Below are 7,821 nucleotides of genomic sequence, written 5' to 3'. Positions count from 1 at the left end.
CAGCAGGAAGAAAATGCTGGAACAATCCTACACCTGCATGCTGCAGTCAGGATCAGAGAAAATACTAAATAAGCGTGAAGGAGGAAGCCTGGAAAAGTACTACCAGTCCTTCCAGATTTGGAGGAAACTGGAGATAAGAAAATAATGGGAAGGTGGCAAATCCACAATAAACATTCAACTTTGTGGAACAGGAAGATTCAGATTAGAGACAAGTTGTTCCCTGTGAGGGTGGTGAGGCCATAGCACAGGGTGCCCAGAGAAGCTGTGGCTGCCCCATCCCTGGCAGTGTTCAGGGCCAGGTTGGACAGGGCTTGGAGCAACCTGGTCTAGTGGAAGGTGTCCCTGCCCATGGCAGGGGCTTGGAACTGGATGAGCTTTAAGGTCCCTTCCAACCCAAACCACTCTGTGATTCTGTAACGGGTTCTTTGCTCCAATTCGGTTTTGCAGCACCACTCACTGCTTTCTTAAATCATTTATCAGAGAGGTGATGGGAAAGGTGCAGTCAGCACTTAGGCCCCATTTTGAACCATTCTCTGAAGTAGCCTCAGGAAGATGTGAGTCCTCGGCAGCCCCTGGGGGCAGGGAGGGAGGGATGGAGGGCATGCAGCTGGAAGCTCTATATTCGCTCTCCCTGCACTCTGCTAAATCGAGCATCCTTCCAACCCAGCCACTAATGTTATGTTAAAGGCCACAGCTCTCCAACACTGTGCTTGCAAAAAGGCCCAGCAATCTGAGAAGTCCTAAATGCATTTTAACACTCTGTGATCAGCAGCATTGCACAAGGTCTATCAGAAATGAAAGCAATTCCTAAGTTCGCAGCGATTCTTCTTTTAAGGTACCTTCCAACCCAAACCATTCTATGATTTTGTGAAGGGTGGAAAGTTTCTTCCTTCCATCTGGGAGCACCCAGCACAACCAAGAGCAGAGCTGCCCAGCAACCAAGAGCAAGAAAAGATGAGAAGGAACACTAGGCTGAACAAACACATGGCTCCTGCCTGGAATGCTCTGCAGAGCAGTCTATAGGCTTGACCAAGGCAAGAGAATACCTGAGGTGAGTGGGAACTCCATTAAATGAGTTATTAGCACCAGAAACACAAAGCTCACTAAAAACCATGACACAGCATTAAAATCATATTCAGAGAAGCCCTTTAGCTAGTCACATTACTGTAACGATGCTCCAGTCTTTGCCCAACAGCCTGCAAAAAACATGTAGGCAACACGTAGGCACTGATCTCTGGAAGTGTTGAAGGCCAGGCTGGATGGGGCTTGGAGCCCATCTAGTCTAGTGGAAGGTGTCCCTGCCCATGGCAGGTGGTTGGAACTGAATGATCTTTAAGGTCCCTTCCAACCCAAACCATTCTGTGATTCTATGATTCTATGACCCCTGGTCAAATCTGTTTGCCCTTATGTGTCATTGTTGGATTTGATCACTCCTGATCGAAGGAAGAGTTACCAAACAAAATCCTCTGGCTGTGTGAGCTGGAGTTCAGGTACAACACTAAACACAGCTCATCCCCCTCCAAGTACAGCAAACCCTGGACATTCACAATAAACTGATCCTACAGATTACCATCATGAGCTAGACTGCATACATGGAAGGCTTAATGGTCTCTGATCACAGTGAAAGGGATTCAGTTCCCTAAATTCCTGTTATATAAAGCTGAGAGCAGCATCAAAGCAAGAAGGGGGTCTTCCAGCCTGGCAGGTGACTGCCTAAGAGCATGAGCAAAGGCTCTGGGAAAGAAATCCCTGAAACCCCTCCACAGGTCTGTCTGTCCATATATTAGGATTAACCTCCCATAAATTATCCCATGAATGCTTACTTCAGGGGATACCTTCAAGGCTCTGTGTTTTGTCTATGCACAGAACTCAGGAATGCTTTACAGGTGAGCTGCTGATACACTGCAGGAGAAACGAAATCAAACCTGCTCTCTGCATCAAGAAGAAAGGCCAAAGTAAATGAAATTCCAGTTAACTAAACTTCCTAGAGGATTCTTCTTCCCTTCAGAAAGGTGGCAGTGATCAGTAATGGAAGACAGTAATTTCCATTTTGAGCTCCATGAAGGGGAAAGTAGGTCATCCAGGCTGACAGACCTAAAAATTAGGAATTGTGACTTGTGACTGCAGGGATGACACGTTCAGACAGGAAAAACAGCTCCCACCATTAATCACTGGACTTCATTCCACACTGTGGGATCCCACCAGTGCCCTCCCCCTACATCATTACCCAAGGAAAGGCAGGAGGGTTTCTCTAACAAGGCCAATTGCATTTCGCACTTGAGAGCTGGCTTTGGCAGAGATTCCTGGTTGATATGGAAACACTGGTTTGAATAAACAGTGCCCCCACCACAACAAATTAGAAGGGTTTTGTGCCTCTCTCTGACTGACCACAGTCATTCAGAGCCCGTCTCTGTCCCACAAACAAGCCCTTCAAAAGTGGAGATAAACTCCCCGTTTATCAACATATTTTCACTTTCTATATGCTATTGCATCAGGTCACTAATAACAGGTCCCTGATAAAACATATTTCCTTGACAAGTCCCCTGTATTTTACATCTTGAGCATTAAAGAAGTCCCAGTGATTTGGCCATTCGGAGCTGCCAAGGACATTTTAACAGAGCAGACCAAAGGATTTCTCATGGGAGGAGGGCCAGAAGTTAGAACAGCACTGGGCACTTCCCCAGCTTCCTACAGTACAACAAAGGGGCTGGTAAAGGCTGCATTTGACTCTCGTCTCTCTTTCGTTCACAGATAAAGCTGGAAAAAAACAACCAAACTTGAAATATTTTCCAATTATGAAGACTACATGAATCAAGAGCTTACTTACAACCATAGACTGGTTTGGGTTGGAAGAGACCGTAAAGCTCATCCAGTTCCAACCCCCTGCCATGGGCAGGGACACCTTCCACCAGAGCAGGTTGCTCCAAGCCCCTGTGTCCAACCTGGCCTTGAACACTGCCAGGGATGGGGCAGCCACAGCTTCTCTGGGCACCCTGTGCCAGCGCCTCATTACTCTCATGGGGAAGAACTTCTTCCTGATGTCTAATCTAAATCTACCCTCTTGTGAAAATACCCAGGCTTCTTCTCAACCAGAAGTTCCGGCTCGCTGATCCCTGTGGATGCTCTCAGCAATCTACCCTGTCTAGGCAAACAATGTGCCAACAGCACAGCTGCTTTGGCAAGGCTCTGGTGTCCACACACCGTGTTGCCACTGCCCATAACCAACTCTTCACTATCAAAAGCAACAGTAAACCACTGTCATATCAATTTCCCTTGCCACAGACCACCAGCCATGACAATCACCCTACCCCGAGCAGCCGCTGTATGCCATCGAGGGAGTGAGCACTGCCTTTTGTCTCTCACAGGCACATCAATCGCATCCCAATCAATATTATTGATGCAACCTTTGTTATGAGTAATTCACAGTTAAAGATTTTTGCAAAGTCTGCATTTTGGTAATAGGCTTTTCCTCTTATTTCAGCTTGACAATCATTTGCTTTCCATAAATTAAAGAGGAGAAAGAGCAACATGATGCTTTTAATTCAGCAGATGTTCCAACCTTGCAATTAACCCAGGTGTTCTTCACTTCCAGATTTCTAAATAATCTTCTGATTTCAGACTTATTCTGATGGCAAAACTATTCCATTCAGCCTCAAATATAAGGAGGAGAATTACACAAAGCCAATGAACAGTTTGGGCTACAAGGGACCATAAAGCTTATCCAGTTCCAACCCCCTGCCACTGGCAGGGACACCTTCCACTAGAGCAGGTTGCTCCAAGCCCCTGTGTCCAACCTGGCCTTGAACACTGCCAGGGATGGGGCAGCCACAGCTTCTCTGGGCAACCTGTGCCAGGGCCTCACCAGTCTGGAACAGATATACATGTAAAATATCTACATATGAAAGCTGTCAAAAATTACCAGTGCAAAGGCTAGTCATATGGGGAGAGTAAGGCCAACGGAGAACCTTTTGGAACTGCAATCCATGAGTACAGCCTGCATGTCTGTGCTCTTTCCTTGCCTTTCAGGCATTAAGCCTCTTCCCCTTCCTCTCCAGCTGATGGCTCTTGGCACTGGCAGTGATGGAATGAGCAAAACATTTTCAGCTGGTCCTTTGGAAAGACCCCCGCATCCTCTGTCCTTCCCTGCCTCCAGCCTTTTCCAAGAGCGATCCTAAGTTCACTTTCTTCATGAAAGAGCTTAATGGTTACCCAGTAAGAAGATTAACTCTGAAAAGTGTATTAAGAAGGCAAAAAGTATGACAGAAACAAAACAAAAACAAGAGCCAAGTAAATCCAACAGAAGCATAAAATCATCTCTTCCCTAAGGGTAGAGGAACCAACCTCACAATGCTTCATACAGTAAAGAGAGCTGAGAGCTACCATGATTTCAATAAAGCCTTATCTCTTCTTATTACCACTGGCTGTACTCATGCCAGTGTGTCTTGGGACTACTGCAAATATTGTCCTTTAAGCTCAGTGCTGTCTTCTAAGTCAGATTTGTAAGAAAGCCTCTGAGTTGAACAGGATGTTTAACCAGGTTCAGCATTCCTGGAGCAAAGTAAAGCCCAGCTCCTTGTTACACAGAGGATTCAGTGAGTGGATCCTCTGGAAGGAAAGCCAAGGGTTCTTGTCCTCTTCTCACTTATCTCGTTAACTTACGGTTCCCCTTGTCCCCAGAGGAGGCTGATCCAATTGCCACCACCTCTATCATGCATTCACCTTTGAACACCAGCATTTTCTCTGATTTCTCTGGACACAACAGGTCCTTGCAAACCTCAGGGAGTACATCTTCCAGGAGGATTCCCTGGTGGATCTTCAGGAAAACCCTAAGCATGACCAGTGCTCTCTTGTATACTCCACTGCTGTGCCCTTGGCTAGATCCCAAGCAATTTTAAGTCGGTGGGTGCTGTGCAGAAGCACCCACCTCACCCAAGTGCTGCCACGGCACAAATGTTTGAAAGCAGAAAGGCATCTATTCTAGCTCAAGACTCAGCAGAGCTGTCTGTGTTAGCAGGGCTTCTTCTGCAGCTAGTGAGGTAGCTGTCCAAGAGGCAACCAGCCCACCTGAAACCTAAGACTCCACAATTCCAGCTCTCCACAGGCACTGAAAAATAAGCTCAGGAGACCAGGCTCCACAACAGGCATGCACCTCAAAGGAGTGCCTGGGCTTGGAGGGATCAAGCTGGGGTTTTGCCTTTGTAGCTGAGGTCCCAGGTGCTTACTGCTCTGTAATGGGATTATCTAAAAAACACCAACTACAAGACAATCCACCCCAAAGCAACCTGGCCCAGGTGACCACGCTCAAGCACTGCTGTGAGTAACAGGCCATCTCCAGGACAAGAAAGAAGTGGCCAAAAGTGCATTAGATAGCACCCCAGCATATCCCATGTTTCTGCACAGAGCATTCCTCCTCCCAGGGTGTCCTCTTCTGACTTTCTCCAGGCTTGTTTTGTTGCCTCTAACCTCAAAGGCTATCCTTGGAAACCACTGGTTGTTGTAAACATGGAACTGAATGGAAATAAATCAGTATTCACTAGTGGTGAGGCAGCTGCAGTATGCCAAGAGATCTGCTCCTGGGCTAGACTACAGAGAATGATTCCAAGCAAAGAATTATCAGGGTTATACAATGGAAGACACCAGTTTTCAACTTGGATTTTACAATAGCAAGGGGAAAAAAGCAGGGAAGCTGCAGGTAGATGCCCAGGACCTGCCTAGTCTTTTTGCAGAAGCATGGAAGAGAGCATCTCAGGATGGACAAAGTCCGGTACCACTGGGGCTGGAGCCTGGGGCTGGTAGCTGGGTAAGAAAACTTTGCCAGGTAGGCTGAGAGTATTGAAGGATATTGCTGCTTCAAAATGTTAAAGCTTCTCCAGCTCGGTGAGTGTAGAGAGCAAGAGCTGTCCTATGGCATGGTCTTGTGTCCTCTCCATGTTGTCATGTGGGTGACAACTACAAAACCTGCCCTGCCTAACTGAAAAAGAGAAGGCTTGAGGTCATGCTGCAACTACAAAGCACTGGCCACCAGTGCTGCTCCACAAAGAGATGGAGGCAGAAGAAGAAAAACGGGGGTAAAATCTTCTGAGGAGCACATTTCACAGCACGAAAAGAGTGCATCCAGAACCTCTACTTTAATTTTCCTTCGGTGTAAGACACGCTTAGGTGTCTTTCTGCTCACTAAGAAGCTAATGAAACACAGCTTAAAGGAGTATTCTAGCTATAACACTGCCACACGGTTAACTGCACCATTCCAATAAGCATTAAGGTTCCAATTAGCATAAAGATTGCAGAACTGAGAATCGAGGTAGGCAGGAAAGTTATTGAAGGTATATGGAAGTTTGTTCAAAGCCTTTCTTCCTTTTAAACACAGGCACACACCCGTCTCCTTTATCTTCACCAAAACAGTGATTGATGAAACAGCTCAGGTTCCCAGTCTGGCTCCAAGCAACTCTTCTAAACTGACTTCAGCCTGTCACAGCTCTTATACTCACACAAATACGTAAATAAAAACTGAGATAGCCTCTTTCTCCAGCAGAGTCATAGCTCACTGCATGGCCTCAGTAACTGTCAAGCTTCCAGATGGGATACCAAAATAACAAAAGCCAGTCACCCTGCTGTCAAGGCAAAAAAATCTGTTCTTTATCCAGCTCCTGTTGTAACACGATGGATTATTGCCGTGCCTCCTGTGTGGCATGCTAAGTTCTGCTCGTGAAAGCTGCCAGGCATCCCCCCAGTTTCACAAACTTTATCAAAATGGGAGTTTCAGTCAAGCAGTAACAAAAGCTGAGATCTAAGGTGATTTCTCAGGCCAGCTTTGAAAGGCACACAGTACAAGGGTTCCATTGTGCAAAGTTCATCAGCAGGACACAGAGTAATTAACTAGGTTTTGGAACTAGTTAGTTTTCAAGCAACAGTTTTCACTACGAACAGTTAGACGTTCCCTACATTGGAAGTTAAAAAACCCCAGATTTATTAACAGATTTCACTATTACCACTACCAAAACAGCTGTTTTTATACCCAGCTCTATACCCAGAGACATGTCAGCAGGAGGGGCAATTGGGAGGGTTTGCATTACAAAGCCTGCTGCAACATTCAGACCTAGTTTTCTGCCAGTCTAACTATAAGACCCCAATTATAACCAGATTAAAATATAAAACAAAAATATTAAATACAGCAGGCTTTTCAATGAAAGGGGAAAGAAAAAAAAAAAAGAGCTATTTTACCATCCTATTCCTTCCCCAGGTCTGGCTTCATATCTTCCAGGAAATGGGTATTTTGCACAACCAACTAACCAACTGATACAGATTTATGCTACAACTCCGAATGCAAACCACATTGCCCCCGTCTCTTTCCACAGAAATATATCCGTTTATATACAAATATATATTTATTTTACAAATATTTAATTACTCTTAACTCCCTTTTCTATATTGACTTTGTGGCCATGTCCCTGTAAGGCACTTAGAGGCAACCAGACACCATTTGAAGGCCTAGAATCATACTCAGCTGGCCAGCACTAATGTGTACCTAAATCATTTCTGAAAGTAACTCTCATTTGCATTCAGAGTAAATATGGGAGTACAGAATGCTGAAAGACAAGTGGGGAAAAAAAAAGGGATTCTCCAAAAGAAACAGCCACTCTTTCAGAATAACCCACTTTCTGAACCCAAACAAAGGTTTTTTTGACATTTTCACAGAGACCTCATTCAGGCACCAGTTTTCTAACAGCTGAAATAAATTCAATCTCACCCCTCAGCTCTCCTGGAGTGCTGCTGGACCAGTGCAGAGCCTCACTGTAACCCCTAAAGACTCTCTTCTCAGCA

The 7,821-nt window shown here is 45.6% G+C and overlaps 1 protein-coding gene across 1 annotated transcript in view; it reads right to left on the bottom strand.

Moving 5' to 3' along the window:
* LOC104406240 (electrogenic sodium bicarbonate cotransporter 1-like) overlaps positions 1 to 7,821 on the bottom strand; it is a gene marked incomplete at its 3' end in the record, with an annotated part of 58,475 nt that overhangs the window by 30,833 nt on the left and 19,821 nt on the right. The window lies entirely within an intron of this gene.

The sequence above is a fragment of the Nestor notabilis genome, unplaced genomic scaffold, assembly GCF_000696875.1.
Source record: "Nestor notabilis isolate BGI_N333 unplaced genomic scaffold, ASM69687v1 scaffold11945, whole genome shotgun sequence".
Taxonomy (NCBI): Eukaryota; Metazoa; Chordata; class Aves; order Psittaciformes; family Psittacidae; genus Nestor; species Nestor notabilis.
This window is presented reverse-complemented; position numbering and strand designations above follow the sequence as displayed.